The sequence below is a fragment of the Euwallacea fornicatus genome, chromosome 21 (genome assembly GCF_040115645.1).
Source record: "Euwallacea fornicatus isolate EFF26 chromosome 21, ASM4011564v1, whole genome shotgun sequence".
Taxonomy (NCBI): Eukaryota; Metazoa; Arthropoda; class Insecta; order Coleoptera; family Curculionidae; genus Euwallacea; species Euwallacea fornicatus.
Window position 1 is genome coordinate 1,648,942 of NC_089561.1, and position 20,150 is coordinate 1,669,091.

General features: G+C 38.4%; 1 protein-coding gene across 10 annotated transcripts in view; it reads right to left on the minus strand.

Moving 5' to 3' along the window:
- The window catches only part of Abd-B (Abdominal B), a 66,585-nt gene that overhangs the window by 41,295 nt on the left and 5,140 nt on the right, over positions 1-20,150 (minus strand). For 4 of the 10 annotated variants that reach the window (XM_066294380.1, XM_066294386.1, XM_066294388.1 and 1 more), the window contains exon 2: positions 10,287-10,341. The exons of 2 other annotated variants lie outside the window; for them this stretch is intronic. The gene's annotated coding sequence lies outside the window, so the exon portion shown is untranslated. Of the gene's footprint in view, positions 1-1,346; positions 1,414-4,546; positions 4,697-10,286; positions 10,342-16,192; positions 16,380-20,150 lie in introns of those variants that run through there. 4 more of the 10 variants (XM_066294381.1, XM_066294384.1, XM_066294382.1 and 1 more) reach the window with 4 other exon arrangements.

Below are 20,150 nucleotides of genomic sequence, written 5' to 3' on the forward strand. Positions count from 1 at the left end.
AAGCTGCAATTTAGACTTGTGCAAAATAGCTTTTGAGAAGGAGCAAATTTCGAAATTTACAACTTGTAAATGTTCAGTGCTACATCAATGAGATTTGCCAGCACTGGAGATCTTGCGTGTATCTTTCATAATTAAAACTCGCACTAAGACCAGGAGAAAAGCAGCGACGTGCCAGAGCCAGGCATTTGGTTGTGACTTGATAAAGTCGCAAGAGCGGGCGATAACTTTTGCGATCTGAGCTACCTTGAAATTTGAGAAACTTAAGAGATTGGGAAAAATGTCTATAAAATCTTAGTAACTGAAGGTAAAAACTGCGTATGAGATCAACTCAATATTTGCTGGATATACGGCGTATGCCAGATGCCTCTAGGAACCTGAAAAGCGAGGTGTATGGCTACAGACATGGTTTTTTTAAACGTCTTGTGTATACAGAGTGTCAATTTGAAAACTTTCTACCACGATCGTCTCGCACACTGGATAGATTTTTAAAAAATCGTTGAAACACGTTGATTCATGAAATGTCATTATATGACCTTTGGTGATTGAGGAAAATTTAACTGGAGAGCTGTACCAGAATGGGTGGATGATCGATTTTCTGATAAATGCATTGACACAAAGGGGCCGACTGAATGGTCCGCAAGATCACCAGATTTAAAGCTGTGTGATTAGTTTTCATGGGGGCATACAAAATCAGTTTTTTACAAAAACCAGCCTAATAACACCGACAACTTGAAGAGAAGAATCAGAGAGATAAGCGAGACTAGTCCAGGAGCGGTATTTGAATATGTTAGGGATGAGTTTCATAAGAGCCTTTATTATTGTTTGGAAAATAATGGAGAACATTTCGAACATCTAATAAACTGAGGGAGTTAAAAATAGGAATTGCAATTTTGATCGTGTTTTTTTAAAGATCTGTAGTAAGGAAAATTATCTGTTTTATAATTAAAATAATTTAAAAAAAATTATTACAGTAATTTCCTAATCGTGAGATATTTATGAATAAAAAAAGCTCTGGTTTCAACGCTGTCAAAACACTAATAAGAAAAATGAATTCAGAATGATCAAAGACGCCTAAATTGATAACGCAAGAGTCAAATGTAGCAAATGAGGTACCAAAATGTAGAGAACCAAAAGTCCTTTACTATTTAAGATATTTAAGAGGGTGACTTTGAAGGGTAGAAGGTTGAAAGCGGCGCAGTGAATTAGGGGTAGGAAATTTTCAAATCGACACCCTGAACGTACAATTACATAGTCATTGTCAGCAGCTTAACAGCTTCGATGTAAAGTTGCTAACTCGGGCCATCTTTACTTTTAATAAACCGATTTTCGAGCACTCCCAATCTTACCTCTTTACTGCCACTAAATCACCACGCTAATCAACGAAATATTTCGAACTGCACTTTCACTTTCGAAGGTTCCACCAAAAAAAATCGCCCTTGACATAAGAACAATCGTGGACCACGTCCTCCAAAATTAACAATGCATGGATGCATAAAAGACGACTTCAGCCACCATGAATCTCGACTAAAAGCTTAAATGTAGCTTTGTGTGATGGTCGACCAATAGAACTCGAGAACTGCTACACTCTTTGACAAATGTGTGTGAGAACTTTTTAGGGTCCTCCGACCCCTATCTCGTTCAGAAACAGGGCCCGAGTTAAAAATATCCTTGTCTGGGTTGTTTTATGTGGGGTTAAATTCGGAACTTGTGGCATGACTTACGTGGACGTTTCGAATTATGAAATCATCGGAGTCGGGCATGTACGTGCCGGTTTGGACCTGCCAATGATCACGTGGTAACGTTGCATCATTGGCGAAATATTTTTTTCTCCGACGTTTTCATCAACAAACTTTAAATTTCGTTTTACTGCCGTCATAAATTTCTTAAGAACAAATTCATCTATCGAAAAAACGTGATCAGAGTTAAAATTATCTTATCCGAAAATGTGGTCCTGCTGGAAAGTCAAACTTAAAACAAAGCCGGCAGTAAAATCTATTTTGTCTCAACAGCCCTGAAACAATTTATTTTTAGATCTTTATATTACTGAGAGCTTATTGACAGACGACTCTATTAATTTACTACTTCAGGCCGATTTTAAATTATTTCCCTTTGAGTTGAGAAGATGAGAGACACTAAAATAAATTAAAAGGGAAAATGATTAAGCCAAAACGCTTTTTCCAAATTCCTTTTAAAATCTTCTTTGTTTTACCTTTATGTACCTGCAAGGTGTATATAGGCACATAAAGCTTTAGTGGCATCATTTTAGAGTGGCTATAAAAATGTATGGGAACTATTTATATGGGCAGCAAGACGAGCTGATGGGCTTAACAATGGGCAAAGCGTTTCCCTTTCGATTTCACTTTTCGTACCTTTTTTCAGGAATTTTGTGGTTTTTAGATCAAACCACAAATTGAATTAGTTTTGCGGGCGGCTTCGGAAGAGGCAGGACCTTCTTCGACGCTTTAAGTCCTTTAAGAGAAATTTTTGGTTATTGCTCGGTTAGTGCATTGATGGTCGAAAAAGGCGGTAAGTTGAGAAAATTTCCTACTTACTGAGGGTGTGATTTAACGTTCTGAATTCTGTCTCTACTTGGAGTGAAATTAGATTTCCAAAAAACTAAATATGATACACAATGTGTTTCTGCACATTGTGCCATGAGTTCCGCTGTATATTCTATATCCAAAAACATGACGAAAACTCCATATAAACAAATATCGAAAGTTTTTTATTACTATTTTCGGAACATTCGAGATAAATTAATGAAATTTTATACATTATTGTAACCTTTTGTGCCCTTTTTGGGTCTCTGTGAAGAAATTGCCACATTTTCCAGGGGCGAGAAATCCAGGGGGTTGTGTTTATAAATAATTAAAACTTATTTTATACTTAACTTCATTGACGATATCGTGGAAAAGATGTTAAATTTAAAGATTTTTCCATAAGAAAGGTACTCTTCTTGGAAGTGGAAATCGATAGCGATTTTCGAGAAAATTGAGACTTATTAAATCGAGGGATTTTACTAAATAATCATCAGATTTAAAGCCCAGTTTGCATTGAACTGAAACAAAATATATTTTTGACATTTTCGTCATGTTGGCATTTATTTATTAATAAAATCTGGTGGTTTTTCGTTATCGCGGGAACAATTTTAAATTACAAAAAAAAATTTTTAATTAATAAAAAAGGTTATATATCTGATGCTTATTTAATAAAACATAGTATCCGCCGATTTATTAAAAGTAAATTTTCTCAAAAACAGTTGAAAATTATGATTTTCAACAAGAGCATAAAATCGTCATGAAAATTTAGATACTTTTTAAGCAACACCAAGAAGACGGGGGGCACTTTGTTTAGAGAGACTCGGAAAGAGGACAACGAGTTACAACAAAATTTCATTAATCGATCCAGTGGTAGAAACGTTTTGAAAATAACAGTAAAAAACCATCCTTTGGAATCAATTTTTCACACCCTGTATATGTAAAACGAAATGCTTTCCGTTATATGTTTATATGAAGGTTTCGTCATATTTTGGGACCTAACATACGTGGTTGAATTTATTGCACTATGTTCAGAGACACCTTTTATAATAAAATTGAAATTGGCTTTAAATGGGGTATATAGGTTTTATGTAGGAGACAGATCAGGCGTTCGCAGCACCTCAGATATTTCAAACTTTGACGATTTATAAGTCAGTTTTACAGGCGTTTTTCCAGCCTTAAAGGGTCTTATTATGAGTAAAATCTTGAAGAACTAAAATATGGAATTAGATTATTAAAGCAAAAACCGAGATCTTTGACTTGTAAACAGGTAACAGACGTGACGTATAATTTATTTTTCATATATTTCTATATTGTTTACCACCCGACGTATCAGGGAAACAGGGGCACTTTTACAAATATGCAATCTAGTAAAATTTTGGAAATTCCCTCAAAATCTCAAATAGTTATGAAATTCGTTGTTATTGACGTGAATGAGTGTAATTTTGTATATGAAGACCTGGAAAGCAAACGTCGAATCTCGTTCTTTGCATTGATTTGAAGGCGGGACTGAAAGCTCATACCATTCTTGCGACTTTATCATGTGAGTGAACGGAGTTAGAGCCCGAAAAAATGATCTTTTCGGGAGGATTACTTAGAAACCTGAGACTTTAATCCCTGTTTCGAGGATTTTGAGGTGGTTTCAAAAAAATGTAAGCGAGCATCAGAGCTGAAAACTGCATTTCCGAAACCCTCAAAAGCCTAAAACGGAGAGGACAAGAGCGCTTGTCCACCTTCAACCACCTTCAAATTTAAAAATTACATATATCATCGAGACAACTCTCAATTTACAAGAGATTTAGGCACTTGGCTACACCCCTGACCGATTGATAAGCTTAGAACTTGTTTTCAAGTAAAATTATGACTGACCATTGTCCCTAATTTCAGTTGACATAAGTCAGTGCACAACGAAAATCATCACTTAAGCCCACAAAAACAAATTTACAAACTTAAGCATTCTACTGATGATTACATACCCAACACCAATGGCTCTATAAACTACTACATACCGTGAGCCATTTGCACTTATCGCGCATGTCAATCTTAAACCGGGTTTCACGCAATTCTGCGAGTGGTACTTCATAGAAAAAAGGACGCAAAATATTAGGCCCCTTACTGAATTGAAGATTAAACGTAAAACTGGTACATTATGAAACCGAACCTAAACGATAAATATAGCGGCAGTTTACGAACGAATGAGCCTCGATGGCTGCCAAGATTTTTCAACAACGGGGGGAAAACACCGCGAGTACCGTACGTACCGATAGGGGGCCGAAGGACTCCATTTTGGGTTCTCGTATCTTAATTATTGGTGGTCTGGCTGGTATAATTAGGCCTTAATCATCTGTTTCTTATCCTTCGAAGGGGATTAGTGGGCTTCGGCAGGGGCGGCCCCAAATTTCGATATAAACAGGATTTAATTCTCTCAGAGATATGCCCATTAAAGGGCTCGCCTAGATCAAGAAAGTCATAAAAATAAGTCGAAGCTAAGGTTGGAAGCCCGTGTATAAACTAACGAGGAAAGTTTGCTGAATTAGGTTTGCTTCGACAGTGTTTGGGCATTAGTGGAAAGCTGCATGGCGTTTACTGGGAAAGCTTATAAAAGTTTTCCCCCTCATAGGCGTACCTGAGAACCACAAATTTCGCCCCCTAAAGTAACCACCATCGGCCCCTTCATTCGCGTACCTAATGGCTTCTTTCATTGTCGCGTTCAAGGGTTTAGTTTTTACTAGAAATAAATGCTGTTGCCACGGAGGAGTTTATGGGTGGTGGTTACGCCACTGAATTGAAAGAATCAGCAAAATCTGCAGGAATGTAGGAGCCAACCAGGCGGGCCGGTCGTAAAATCCAAAACAGCAGTGGCAGGAGAAAAGAAAGAAAAACGTCGCCGGCGCAGCAGAAAATATCGTCGGATCGTGCAAACTAAGCTGAAAGTATTATTATGCTATAGAATGGGGAACTTTAAAAGCAAAAATTTGATTTATTTTCCAGGTTGATGAGTCTTCGAAGTTTAACGCACTACTTTCATGCGAAATGCACCACTCAGTATAAATAATAACCGAGCTTTGTAATTTTGGCAAAATAATGCTTAATAACCGAATATCACGCGATCAGAGCTTCAGTTAAACAAAAAAGATTTATTAATTAAATAGTTAATAATGAGTGGCATCGCCTTGTACAGGATGTCCTCTTCGCGGCATTCCTTGTAACAATTGATCAATATCCTCCTGGGGTACTCCATTCCACGCTACCTCAAGGTGGCGTTGTAGATCGTTCGAATTGTTTGGAGGTCTCAGATAATTTCAAAGACGACGACTCATCATGTTCCAAAGACGTTCGATAGGACATAGGTCCGGCGACCGTGCAGGCCAAGGCAGCATTTCCAATTGTTCTTGTTCCAGGTACCTTCGAGTAATGTTCGCACTATGAGGCCGTGCGTTATTAACTTTTCAATGAATCAATTTGGCTTTTTTACCGAAACCCTGATCATTTGATACTCTATTATAAAGCATTATTTCGCCAAGATTACAGGACTTATTTATTATTATTATTATTATTATTATTATTATTATTATTATTATTACTATTACTGGGTAGTGCACTTCATGTGAAACTGAATATATTTGGAAGTCCAGACAGCTCGTAAGGATAAGGGACAAAAGATGTCCTGTCCGATTAGCCATCGAGCCACTGTTAATCAAATTCTATCAGACTCAAAGTCAATTTTAAATGCGTAAAAATTCAATTTCTTTTAATGATTCCACTGTTTGTTCAGACGTAAATGCAGCACGAGGCGCGAAAACAGCAATATCTTTAAAAGCTTCTCAATTAGAGCTTTCAATCATAATAATACTTTTGCCAAGTAATGTATGCAATTTGAATTCCACAGGTGGAAAAATTGGCAACGTGAGGAGCCCTTATTGCAGGGCAGCAAGGGATAACATATTAAATTAATGGCCTTTAACAATAAACCTTTATTGCGTAATAATCCTTAAACTGGATTTTCTTCAAACAACACTCGTGTTAACATTATTATCACACATCTCCTCTGGATTCTTAGACATCAATGATCTAAGAAGAAGGGACAACGCCCTGAACTCGCCCTTTTCCCTTTACACCAATTTACCTCCTCATTCGAAATGGAACACGGAAAAACCCTTTTAGATTCTGCGACAACGTACTTTCTCCAGGGATATGGGGATGTTTCCGCCCCCATTTACGACGTCACGCAACGGGTTGATTGCTGCTCCGCAAAAGGGTCCTCCTGCCTTTAAAAGCCTCTCGGATCATTATCTGTCAAGTATCATTGGAGTTTCTCATATTGGAAATTTTATGTGCCGTAGAAGGTCTCCAAGAGGACATCTCTTTCGGAATCGTTATTTTTTACCATCTGCCGTTAGTCTCTAGACCCAACGCGTTCCCAGTGGTCTCCAGCAGGTTCCAATAAATGACTTTATTATAAAGAAAATGAGTGCAATTTATGGCTTAAATCCGATTGCTGGAGGGAACGAAACTAGACGCCCTAGAAATATTATTCTTAAAGGGCGATGAAATCCTGTTGATAAACATGTCAAGCCATAACCCTCGATGGGAAAAGAAACTTTTATTATCGTCGATAAATATGTTTAGGTCTCTTCAATATACGCCGTTTGGTTATTTATTTGGCAGAAAATTAGCTCAACAAAACCATAAAATTTTCATTCAAACCGGTACCAATATTAATTTTTTTCTGGTGCAATTACCCTTTTATGGGGGGCACTAAAACCCAACGGCTCGGATTGCGACAAACACCTTTTGCTTCTTTAAACGGACAATTTGTACATTACCATACAATTGTATGGCTACTTTCACGGGTGAAGAAGCTTTAGAACCAGTTTAAGGGCTTTATGGCACTAGAAAATTTTATACACGATTAGCGAATGGAGTCATTAACGGTTCAACGTTCGTGGTTTGGCCCAAATCCATCAAGAAAAATCACTGATTAATCGAACTTTCTCTGAGTAATTTTAATTTGCTAAATTCCATGGTCATAATGGTCCCCATTGGGGCAAATACCTTGAAGATTTTGAAAAGAACGCAAACGGCTCCACTAAATAAGGCCCCTTTAAGGTTGTTTCCAATTGAGTTGCTGACTTGGACATCAATCCCCAACGTCATTTAGGCAGATTCTTTTTCGTCTCCCTCTTGCTTGAAGGGGTGAAAATTCTCTTCCATATCCCTCTTCTTTTCAGAGATTCTAATCCTTCTGAGAGATTTTATGCTGTTAATTTCGGTGGAGAAGCCAAAATTAAAATTGCACAACCCCATTGGGGCAAAATATCTCTTTCCCAAGTGGTTTTGGGACACTGTCCGACTTCCTGTTAATACTCTCCAATGGGGTGAAAACACCCCTTGAGGATCGGTGGCTGTTCGACCCCCCTTTTGTCTATGCAGAGGGTGGAACATAGTTCTCGAGAATGATTTTTGCGGCGCTGCCATCGAATTAAGTATTGAAACACACGCAGGACCTTCAGTGTCTTCTTATCCGGTTCTTCAGCTGCTAGTCAGCAACTACCTGACAGGTGAAATGCTGTTCAAATCGAAACTAAAATTCGACAAGCAGTTGAAGCCACATGAAGTAGTCTTGAAGTTAACAGAGAGAGTTCGCCTGCATGTTACTTCACATGCAGATGTAACAGGACATTGAAGAACTGTCCCCTAAGGACGCTTAGACCAATGTACCGCCAACTTTATCCGGTGGAAAATAATTTTCATAAAAAGCTCGAAAATGCCCAATAAAAGCGTTTTTCATGGATTTTATTTTTAAAATTGCCGGATTTTTGATCTATTCACCTTAAGCAGCGAGGTCTGCGTTTAAAGAAATTTATTAAAAATAAATTGCAGTTTTATTTATTTATAAGTCCTCAGGCTTGATTTGTGTTTCGCTTATTCTCCCCTGACTGTTTTAAGGGCATTTCAAACCTTTGTTTTAATAGGTCGCTAATAATCGTTTCCGATTTTCTCAGTTTGCTTATGCATTCGATTCTCTGTGCGTTCTTTGTAATGCGTTCGCTTTGTTGAAAATTGCTGTTTAAAATTAAAACAAAATGGAACACAAAAAAGAGCACTTTCGCCATGTTTCGTATTCCCTTCACGAAGGCGTGACGGCCAGACGAGATCACGAGAGAACTTCTGCAGTGAACCCACGATGCTTTTTTGGCAGAACGCCCTTGTCAGCATTGCTTTGCCAGCTTCCGTTCTGGGTAAGCCTAAAGGTAAGCAACGCTTCAAACCAGAGTGCCAAAAACAGCGATCCATGTCTGCATCCGAAAACTTGAATTTGTAAAAAAGCACGATGCGTGGGTTCCTCATCAACCTAATGAAAATCATCTAACGCAAAGCACTATGATTTGTGAATCTCTCCTGAGAAGTAAAAGAGAGGAGGGTTTGAATGCAGCAACATTCGGCGTAAAAGATCATGGAGGAGCCCTAATGGGCCTGCGCAGCCCATAGCACTAGCCGAACTGCACCAAAAGAAGGTTATATTGTCAACATGGTGGAGTTCCAGAGTCTCCCTGGTCTGAGCTGCTTCCTAGAGGACCACCGGTTAATCCGAAAAACTGGCAAATTTCAATGCTACATTACGACCATAACTAGGAAATGGAAAAGATGTTAATCGCACAGCTCTTTGATAACTCGCTAAAAATTTCTGGATGGGAGTTATGGCGCATCCACCGTACAGCCCGGTCCTTTCTCCATCAGACTGCCACTTGCTCCGTTGCCTGCAGGGCTCACTTAACGGTAAAACTTCCGAAAATGAAGTTGAGATCTGAACCTGCGCGGATTATTAGGTCAACTGAAAGTTGGGGAACGATCACCGGACCAAATGGAAATTATTTGGTTGATTGAGAGTTATTCTGATTTTCTTCTTTTTTAACGTTAAACCCTTAAAACTTCTCGGAGGGCCCCCTCCTGTCGAGACACCCACAGAGCAATATCTCCAATTGATTCGTAGCATCCTAGAACAAACTCCACCAAAGCCATTAGGCATTACCAACTCTCAACTCTAATTAAACTCGTAATGATTTTCAACACCGTAAAGTGGAACTCTAGAGAAAAATTGGATGAAAAAGAACTTTAACTTTTATTTCCCTCGAGGATTTGCCAAGAAATGAGAAAGAGGAAAAACCTCCGCGTTGTTAAATTATTCCTACAGGGTTGGAAGTTTTTCGTCCCCCACTGGGAGTGTTTAAATTTAAATGAGCATGGAGAAAAATTTATTGAAAAATTCGCGCAATGGAGGGAAACCTTTTTAATTTAAAATGAAACTTTTAGTTTTGCTTTTTATTATTTAAAAGTCTTTAAATGCGAGACTAATATATAGGTTTCTCCCTTTATGATCCAATTTGCGAAATGCAATCACTAAAGGGCCGCGTTGTAATTTTTTACGTCCATTTTGCGAAGAAGAAAAGCAAATAAAAATGGCGAAATCCGTCTCGAAATTAAATTCAGCAGAGCAGCGACAAACAAGAAAGCCCCGTCTAGATAGACGCCTTCCTAAAGTCCAGAAGTTTTATGTCTCGCAGTAAATTAAGTAAGTTATGTTTATGAGGATGTTTGGAAGTTTAGAGTTATGTCTACAGGCACTAGAAAACTTCGTCTTGTCGCATTATTTTTATCGTCTTTCTTAAAGGATAGGAGAATTGGGATTTACAGGCCCATGCAGAGCAATCAAGTTGGGCCTTATTAATAAGATTAAAGTTTACTCACTCGGGGAGCTTTTGGTGTTCCTCTGCGGCGCATGGAAATCCAAAATATGCGGGAGCTGAAACAGGAAAAAAGGCATAGGACCGGATTTTTGCATTTTTATCGGATAGCTACTCTACAAGGTGTCTCTTAATGGATGGTAAAAGGCTACATGGGTGAATCGTCGGCCTATATCAACATAAAAACTTCCATGTCCTAAGCAGCCTCCAGTTCCACTTACAGAGCGTTGAAGTTTCATTTTTTTCCAAAATTGGTGTGACCCGACTAAAAAACGATTATTTAAAACGCTCTACAGGGCGTTACTTTGTCGTCTTCGCTCTCAATGTTTTGCATCGCAACATTTTTTAAGACATTTTTGGATCTTGCGCATTGACATCGTTTAACTCCTTACGGCTTTCGTTAACGTTTTTGTTTCTCTTCCGTTTTTCTAATTAAGTACAGTAGCTCGTGAAATATTCACAAAAATACCTAACCGTGTTCCCGCTGGGCCTAAGGGTCGGGTAAAACGGCAAGTTGGTGAATTGCAAAATTGTAAATGTTTACTAAATTATCAGAAACATCTCTGGAATCGTTCATAGAGTCCAGCAGTTCAGAAGAAGAAGGGTGGAATCTCATATTTTGATAGATCGTTTTCGGCAATTGTTCTCAATAAAGTACAAATTGGTAGTTGTAATTTGTGGCGATATGCCTCAAACTATTGTGCCTAATGCACCAACTGAAGAGCCGAAGAAGCTAATAAGGGACTAAGCGAAGTTGATGAACAAAATCAAGAAACGGCATAAAATTCTGATGTAAAATATTGAGAGCGACCAGGAAAAAAGCAACATCCTGCAGAGTATTTTGTTATTTCAGTTTGTTCGTAATACTGAAATGATTGTTGCTGCCAATTTCGAGTTGGCTATCTTTACCAACAACAGAGAAATAAATGAAACTTGAAGAAAAAAACGTAACTTGAACACCCTGTAGATAAAAATGAGAGCAATTCAAGGCATGCCCTTATGTGAAGTTGTTTTTTATCTTAGAATAACCTCGGGACTCGCTCATTTCAGTTTTTGCCACCCATTAAGAGACGCCCTGTATTAGCAGTTACCTTAAAATCATAGAAAAAAATGCGAATTATTCGCGTAGAAGAATAAGTCATAAATTTCAGGCCTCACTCGTTAATGGGTCGTAAATTCTAATTAATCATCTCTAAATGCCAATTACCGATTGCAAATTGTCGTAATTATATTAATTCATACAGAAATAAACAATGAAAAAAAAACGGAAAAACTTCCCCACCCAGTCCTTTAAGGGAACATAATTGAAAAAAATCGTATTATTATGGTGATTAATAAAACAGCGAAAAGTCCTCACCCCTATCGCCATTAATACGCAATAAACAACCCTCTTTCCGGCTAAAACGTAACATTATCCCCGCCTCTTCGTGTATTTTTATTGGGGCCAAAACTAAAACGGGACCGTTCTGGCACACATGCTGTTTATCTTTCCCGAAATTCCCTCACGCTGCTCCCATGTGTCTCTGACTGAGGATTTCAAGCTTTAGGAGCCCCAAAAAGAGCTTAATTGAGGCTCTAATGGTTTTCGGTCCTAAAGGCAATTCAAGGAGGATTAACTTCGACACTCCGAAAGTTAACATCGGAAGCTTTGGGCATGAAATTCGGTTATGAGAAAAATTTAATAATGGGAGAAAGTGGCATAATGATAAGGGGTTCGCCATAACATCACGTTTTTTTTATATTTTTTTATTTTTTTTTTTCGATAAAACGGCCCTGATAACATTATTCCAATCAGAGCAACCTCGGGCAATTTTCCTTATCGAAAAGCGAACTTGCATGCGACGGCGTGGGTATGAATATGGAAATGGGTTTTGTATGTGCAGACCACAATGGAGTTGCATTCATTTTTCAAATTTATGTGCACGCTTTTCTGTTGGCTTTTGAAGGCGAGTCTGCGGTGTGTCACGGCATATTTGGGAGCGGGATTGTTTTCGCATTTGAATAGAAAACAATAAGGTACGAAACACGCCACGTCTAATTTACATGCTTCTGAAACCATTAAATAATAATGTTTTGGGCGATAAGAGCGCCGTTTGAACAGAGTTGGAGATTGGCGGAGGGGTACGTGGGAGCCCGACCCGTTTGTTCGAGGTGCGAGCCGAACTTCGACTCTCTAACGTAATCGCTCCTTTCAATTAACCCTAAAACCACTGCTGGGAGGGAATTTCTTTGGAGTTCCCATCGGACTGCATTTGGTGCTTCCGATGCCGCCTTAATCGCACGACAATAGGACGAACATACTCGTTGTTAAACCGAAATTTACGCCATGGGGGCGTACATTATCGGTAATTTCCCTGCCACCACCATGAAAAAGGGTTATAATTAAATTTCCTGCAGCCCTGACGGGGTTAACAGCTCGTAATAACCAAAGGGGCTGAGAATCTCATCAATTTTGTTTAAAGCTTTGACCTTTCGCCTCAAAGCGGGTATTGTTGTTTGAAGTATTTTAAGAGTCTCTGATCAAAATGGAGTGTCGAGTAATCAATATTTTCGTAACATCAATGGAAACCCCAAAAGAAATAGCAGATATGAGTCTCACCGCTCTATCGTTGCCTCTAGACGGGGCCGCTACTTCCAATATTTTAACCAAACTTTGTTTCCGGAATTTTGAAGCGCTCTTCAATTTTTCCTGGTCAAAACGCAGGTCCTCACTCGATCGTCAAATAATTAAAATTTTCCTTAAATTAATTGAAACCGGAAACCAAGACTGACATGAGTCTGGCACCGCTTCACCGCGCCCTGCTGCAATAGCCCTACCACCTGTGTCTTTTGTTAACCACATAGGGCATTTCAAAGAGTTTCCATTCCGAATCTAAACCGACGAAACGATTAATTTCTCTCCTGAATTCGGCGATATTGGGCCTCCTCCCGCCCTCATGCCCGTTAACCCTTTTCCTGCAACTACGCCGAAGCCCCTTTCTGTTAAACGAGATAAGGGACCCCTTTAATTGACTGAGCCTCTCAGGCTTTATAAGATACTGCTGTTTTGATAGCGATTCAAAATGGAACCGGCCTGACCTTTTGGCGCAATATTCGGCCGAGTTTAATCACTAAAACGTTTTAGTGCCGACATATAAATCTTGTGGGGTTTAATTAAGAATCCTCCTCTTGTATGCCGCCTGTGTCAAATGTCTCTTCGTCCATCTCTTCACTTAAGAGTTACACGAAATTGAAGTAGACCCACGGACAAAAAAATTCGGACAGCATGAACATCATTCAATTTGACAAATTACTGACGTGTTCGTTGTAATCGTTACTGAATGTTAATTTCGCCAAAAATTGTAATTAGTTTGTCGATACACAGGATCAAACCAAGAAGTGCTTTTGACCTGGACCTCCGAACACCCGTGGAAGGATCTGAAGGCACTACGAGCTCTCTCTGCATGCAACTGTACAGCTTTATGACTCCTTAACGCTCCTTTTTTTCGATTCGCAACAATCCGTCCATTTTGAAAGGAGTTGACATTTTTTGGACAAAAAGGCGCAATTTACCAAAAAGGCGAAGACATGTTTTTTGTGTCCGCGAGTGCAGTTGAGAGTTTGTTATGGTGCGCAGACGAGGAAATTCCCAAAAAGAAACGTGATTTTTCCTGCTACTTAAACTCCATGACGACGAATGATTTATGAAGGTATTTTTGCAAGTCTTGGTTGAAAAGCCTTTGTTTATGGCAACGTTGGTGCGCGCTTTTGTCCAGCGCAAAGACATTACATATCTGGTTTTATTATATCCGCAATCTAGAGGCGAAGTTATCCAAAATTCCGATCAAATTATTCAAGTTTTGACGACTTTTTTACGACTTTCTATATTTTCTTATTTTTATCCGCCCGCATCTACAAAAGCCATATTTCTTCTTGGGTTTCACGATGCATGATGGCACGTATACGAATTCCCTTCTCAGACATTATAACTTTATTCGGAAACCAAATTGAGTCCTCTGAAAAAGGGCCAAAAAAAAAGAGGAAAATGTCCTTTCCTTGTCCTAACGATGGTGAGAACATAACAATGGGACGTTCCCATTCACCGCCGTCCATCAATCAATTATTAGCTCCGAATGAAAATTTTATAGGTTGTCATAAAAGTGAGGCAGGGCTACTGTTTTACTATTATGCCCATCAATAATAACTTTAATACAAACCACTTATCGAAAACACTTTGGTAAAAAACATCATACCGTCATAACCACGTCGTTAACTTAATGGATATTGCCAGGAAAATAGTTTTGTTATGTGGGTTATTATGATTAGTTTTAATGGAGCTTTTGGGGCCAGTCCTGAACTGATTTCGACTTAATTTTGTGAATTTTGAAGTTTGTCGCGTTTACGCGGAGGTAAGTGCAACGATTGTGACGTAAGCAATGAAATTGAACAATAGAAATTCGCGGGCAAATTGGCCTGCAAATTTCCATTCCACAATTTTATTACTTGCTCCATATTCGTTGCACCCATTTCTGATAAGAGGTCCGAGAGGAGAGGCGGAAATTCACGTTCGTTCAAGAACACGAATCAGAAAATTAACCTTCGTTTCAATTAATTATGATGATTTTTAATTAAAAAAAATTGTATACACAATATAGTACTTTTCGCAATTTTCGTAACATTTGCACGAGTCTCACTTTAATTGATCTTGCACCTATACGAGTCAGAGGACGAAATAAAATTTAGAATTAGGTTAATGTTAATTTGTTTATACGTACTTCAAACATAGAAATTTTACGTGAATAATGTAATTACGATAATTTTTTTAATTACTAAATTACTGCTTACTAATTAGTAAAATGCGTACTAAATATCTGCTAAAAATCTCCCTGAACAAGTTGCGGATTCCGTTGGTGTATTGGAACGGTAATAGCACGCATTTCAGATTCATTCATTCGCTTCCTCTTAAGTCGAAAAATCTTTTACAGACAGCTTTTCTACCTCAAATGGCAACGTTGCTTTCTACCACCGAGAAGCACCTCATACCTCCCCGAAAGAACAGATGCGAAACTCCACGTTGCCAACATCGTACTTCAATATAATATTAATACGTTTTTTTCCATAGTATAATTGCGGCAGCCACGTTGTTACTTGGACACCTATATTTAAAGCATTTTGCGAATATGCGGCAACGGTGCTTAAAAATAATCATCGATAACTGTCAAATTCCTGCAGACTGTGTCAAACACCAAATGAACATTGCTACATCGACGGTTTAGTCAAAATTCGTGGAATCTGCCAAGGGAACAATATTAAACAAGGGAAAAAAAATGCTAAAGGCATTAAAAATGAAGGAAGTTGACGATAGGGGAGAGGACAAGAAGTTGTTAAGTAAATGATTTAGATGGCACGTTTCCAATATGAGTCCAAGCATCAGGAAAGTTATGAAGACAGACAGAGAAAGAAGTAAGGAAGAGAAAAAGGATACTAAGCGTTTCGATGAGTCTATGATAGCAACAAATCTTGTAAACAATATGATCAGAACAATTTGACAAAACATGAGTTGGCAACATCACTCCCTGCTTTTGTTTCAAACCCATGAGTACCTGTCTTAAATTTGACATCAATCAGACCTTTTTCAAGGTTTCTTCATCTCGCTATAATAAAAAATGTAAATTCCTGACCTACATCAGATTAAACTCATGCGGTGATGAATTTTTAAAAATAATGAGATATCAAGTAATGAACTGTACATGAGGAACATGTTTGTTAAACATTTTTGGAAAATCTATAAAAAATCATAAACATAGCGCAGCCTACGATTAATTTTCTCTTAGATTACTTAACGTCGGATTGTGCGAAATACATATAAACATGAAAAAATTTCAAACACTTTCTCTATGTGCTGTTACACCAATCCATTATCCAAGTCACCCAAAAATCTATAAAACATAAACTCATCCCATCTCGTGGCAAACCCACGAACTAATCCCAAACCCCGTACAGTTGTCTCCATCAACCCCCGCTCAAAATACTCACAAATCGATAGGTCTAAATATCATGGCCGCACCCTCGTTCGTTCAACACCCCTTAACTCACAAGATAGACAAAGATAAACATACTCCTGCGCGGACGCCTCTTTGATGGCTGGCAGTCATGCGTCGAATGGGGCTTGATTTATGTCGCTATCGTTGGATACATCGGCCAATGCCAGTGCTTTACGTCAACGGCGCAAAATCCGCCCGACATGGCGACTGATGCCGGCATTGGTCGACGTGCGGGAACCATCATAAAACAGCCGGGGCTTACTGCAATCAGGCCACGCCCCACGTGGATCCATGTTTTAACCCGGATTATAAATAGAATGGCCAACAAAATTTGAATTTTCCAGGTTATTGAGCAAAATATACGGTTTTTTGGCGGGAATTTGGACGAAATTTGAGATTTCATCGCATTAGAGCACCTATTTGAGCGTGTGAGTAGTAAGTGTTTGACAGGTGGGATTATGACTGTAGGGACGACAGATTTTTGAGGTTTTGCGGGATTTCTGTTATGGGGGGAACCGGGTGCTGGAGCTAGAAATATTCGTTGTGGCTGTGAGCATCGAAGAAAGTTAGAGACCTCGTCCCGAAGGAAATGCAGATTTCTTTCGCGTATTTTCTGTCGTCTTGTCGATAGAAAATAATGGTTGTGTCCCGTTGTCTACATTATCCACGTTTCGACCAGTGCGAGGTGCCATCATAAAATGTTTACATTTCTTATGAGTGCCAATTGAAATTATGGGAAACGAATTCACGATACAAAATCACGGATCGTTTGAAGTTATTCTGAGCCCATACTTCACCGTTCTATATGTGCAGCTTGAAATCGTGAGTAGACTGCTCGGCAGCGGTTGCGGCCAGTCTACTTAGTATTCGATAATCGGCTGAATTCAAATGCATTTTAGCACGAATATAATTGAGCAACTATAGTGATAAACGATTATCCCGCAAAATATTTAATCGCTCAATAAAATCATGACACTTACATTGAAATTGATGGTTCCTTAATGATATGACGACCGTTTAAATTTTAACACTCGTGTCTCCACGTTCCTATAAATGATTAATGTGCGGTGGTGAAATAAAATCTACAATCCTATAAACACATAAGCAAACATGCTTAATATTTTACTCTTGTTTGAAATGGCTACTAACCAATGCTACAAACAAAGCTTTATGACATAATTTAAAGACTCTATAGGTCAGTTTTAGTACTTTGACTTTCCAGCCGAGTAAATACATTATAACAGGCGGCAATATAATTTTGTTAAACAATGTTGTAAACAAACAAATCCCGACTTTTGAATGACCACAACAAAAGCAGGAGCCAGGAGCGGTTTAATATAAGTACGACCAGGGCCGGTCTTAGAAAGTTCGATGCTCTGGGGGATATATTGTTAATCACCGCGCTCTACCCCCAAGAAAAACCGCTGGCCTTCCTGCTCCGCCGCCATGGGTCTCCCATAAAGCCGATTCCGAGTACGAGGATGTGACTCCAATGTTTTACCTCTAGGGCACTTTTTTTAGGAAAAACTTTCAAAACCTCCAAGGAACCAGATACCACAAACACACACTCTACAACTGAACATATATTTATCGAGTTGAGTAATCAAGAGAAATGAGGAAAACCAACTATCCCTCCAGTCACTGATGAACACAAATAAAACTCATTAAGCTTGACTTATTTGATGGCGCATTTCGGTAAAAATCATAACGAAAGTTAGTTCAGGAATGCGATATTTATGTAACTAATATGATGAAATTCATGCATAACTGGGCAGACTGGGCAATGCTGATGCCTGTCAGTTTTCTTGCGGATTTATAGGTTTCAGTAGAGGCAGAAAAATCATATTTGCATAGTAAAATGTGTTTGGAGTTATATAACCTACTTAAAGCAGTATTTAAATTTATTTTCGGGTATAACGCCTCGCACCCCAGTAAGGGTGGAATCGCACACCGTTCTCAGTTAAAACCCACACGCTTCACTAGGGACTCGGACGCATACCACTGTCAATGTTAAGAACCTACAAAAAAAAGGAGAAAACAGAAATAAATGGTAAACTAAAATGCATCAAAGGCGAATAATTGAGTTGTGTGAAACCCCGCAATTCTCCTTCTTCTCAGGTCCTTTAAACAAGTATAAAAAGAACAGTATTTACCGCAAATCATACTGACCGTTACCGGAATGATAACACCAACCACCCAACCACGGTGAAAAGGAGGATTGTAAAATGTCTATATGATCAGGGAAAGTTAACTCGACCGAAATTAAATTTTTGCTAAAACGCTGTCGAACCAGCTGTTCGGAAATTAAAATTTTTGAACGTACCTGGTGACAGATTTACATTGGCGGCATAGGGCCAGGTCAATTGTTTGAGGCGACTGCGTTCGATATTGCCCCTTTTGATGCTGAATTCATAAATTAAATTTTTTTTATGTCACACATAGGCGGTATATAAGATCAGATCTGACAATTCAAAAACAAAAACGATGCTGGAACGGCTGTTACGACTCACAAAATTTCAAACTTACAACGTTAAATCCACCAAATAAAAATTGATCCGTAAAAAATGCTGTATAAAACTCTTTGCTAATGTGAGGAATTATATATTAGAAAAACATTTAGATCGCTAAAAAGAAAGAATAAAAGCGCACTAAAATTACACCAAAAATTAAGGATTCCTTAGGTCCAACATACATCAGCACGCCGTTAATAATGGTCACAAAAATGAGAGGGTGGTTCTCAAGGAAATAAAAAAGGAAAAAAAGTAAGATAGAAGAGGGTTATTTCCAAAAAACGTGAAAGGAATCAACAACCCCTCAGACGTGCAAAACATATTTATCTAAAAATATTTTTGCATAAGAAACCGTGAGACTATCAGCAAGACTATAGAGCCTAAAATTCGTCACGTTTCCTCAGAGTTTATTTTAGACATTCCTAACTACAGCTTATAATGTAAATGTTAGCAATATAAACAAAGATCACAGAAGATCTTGCCGAAACTATAACAATATTTTCTCTAATAGCATTTTTACTGGGTCACATGTAACGAATACCAAGAATTTCAATGGATTCTGCAACCCTGAAAAACTGCTCACAAAGCAGTTTGAAAATGAAAATAAAAAATAATCCAAGGCCTGAATGTTGATGACCCAATAATTGGGAAAATTCTTCGCGTGCGCCACTGTCCGTGGTTTATCTGCAGGTATCAGAATTCGACCAGGGACAGGTTCCTAATTTAATAGCCCCTAAATTTTGTGCACCTGTCACTGTTATTTTTGACCAGTAAATATCTGTAGAAAGTAATTTCGAGATGTAGTAGTAAATTATAGTGAAGGTCCGCCTCACGAGTCTGTTGAAAATGGAGGTTCTTTGAAAGAAGATCGAAAGTCTTTTGCCTTATTTTTTAATCATTTTTAAGGTCTTCATAGAGAAACGTTTTTCTTCTTTCCAATTCTTCATATTTTACTGATAATTGCATAAATGACGATTAAATTCGCTCAATTTTTCATCTAATCGGGAATCAATTCTAAATTCGCTAAATCCATTCTCTAATTTGGAATTTCCTTGAAAATTTTTCCAGCGTTCAAATACAGTTTTTCTGACAATTTTCACCTTGCACGATCACCCTACAGAATAAACCTAAATACTGCAAAATCAAATTCAATTTCTGAAATTGGTAGACAACTTTTTGAGCTGAAATCAAATCTTCTTTAGGCCTTCGTAGTTCTTTTGGTGGTTCAGGTAGATAAATCAGCCTTTCGGTCATGAGCTAACTCCTCTAAGGCCCGGTTTTTCCATTTTAAATGGAGGCGGCGAAAGTAGAACAGAGCATTGGACGATTCATATA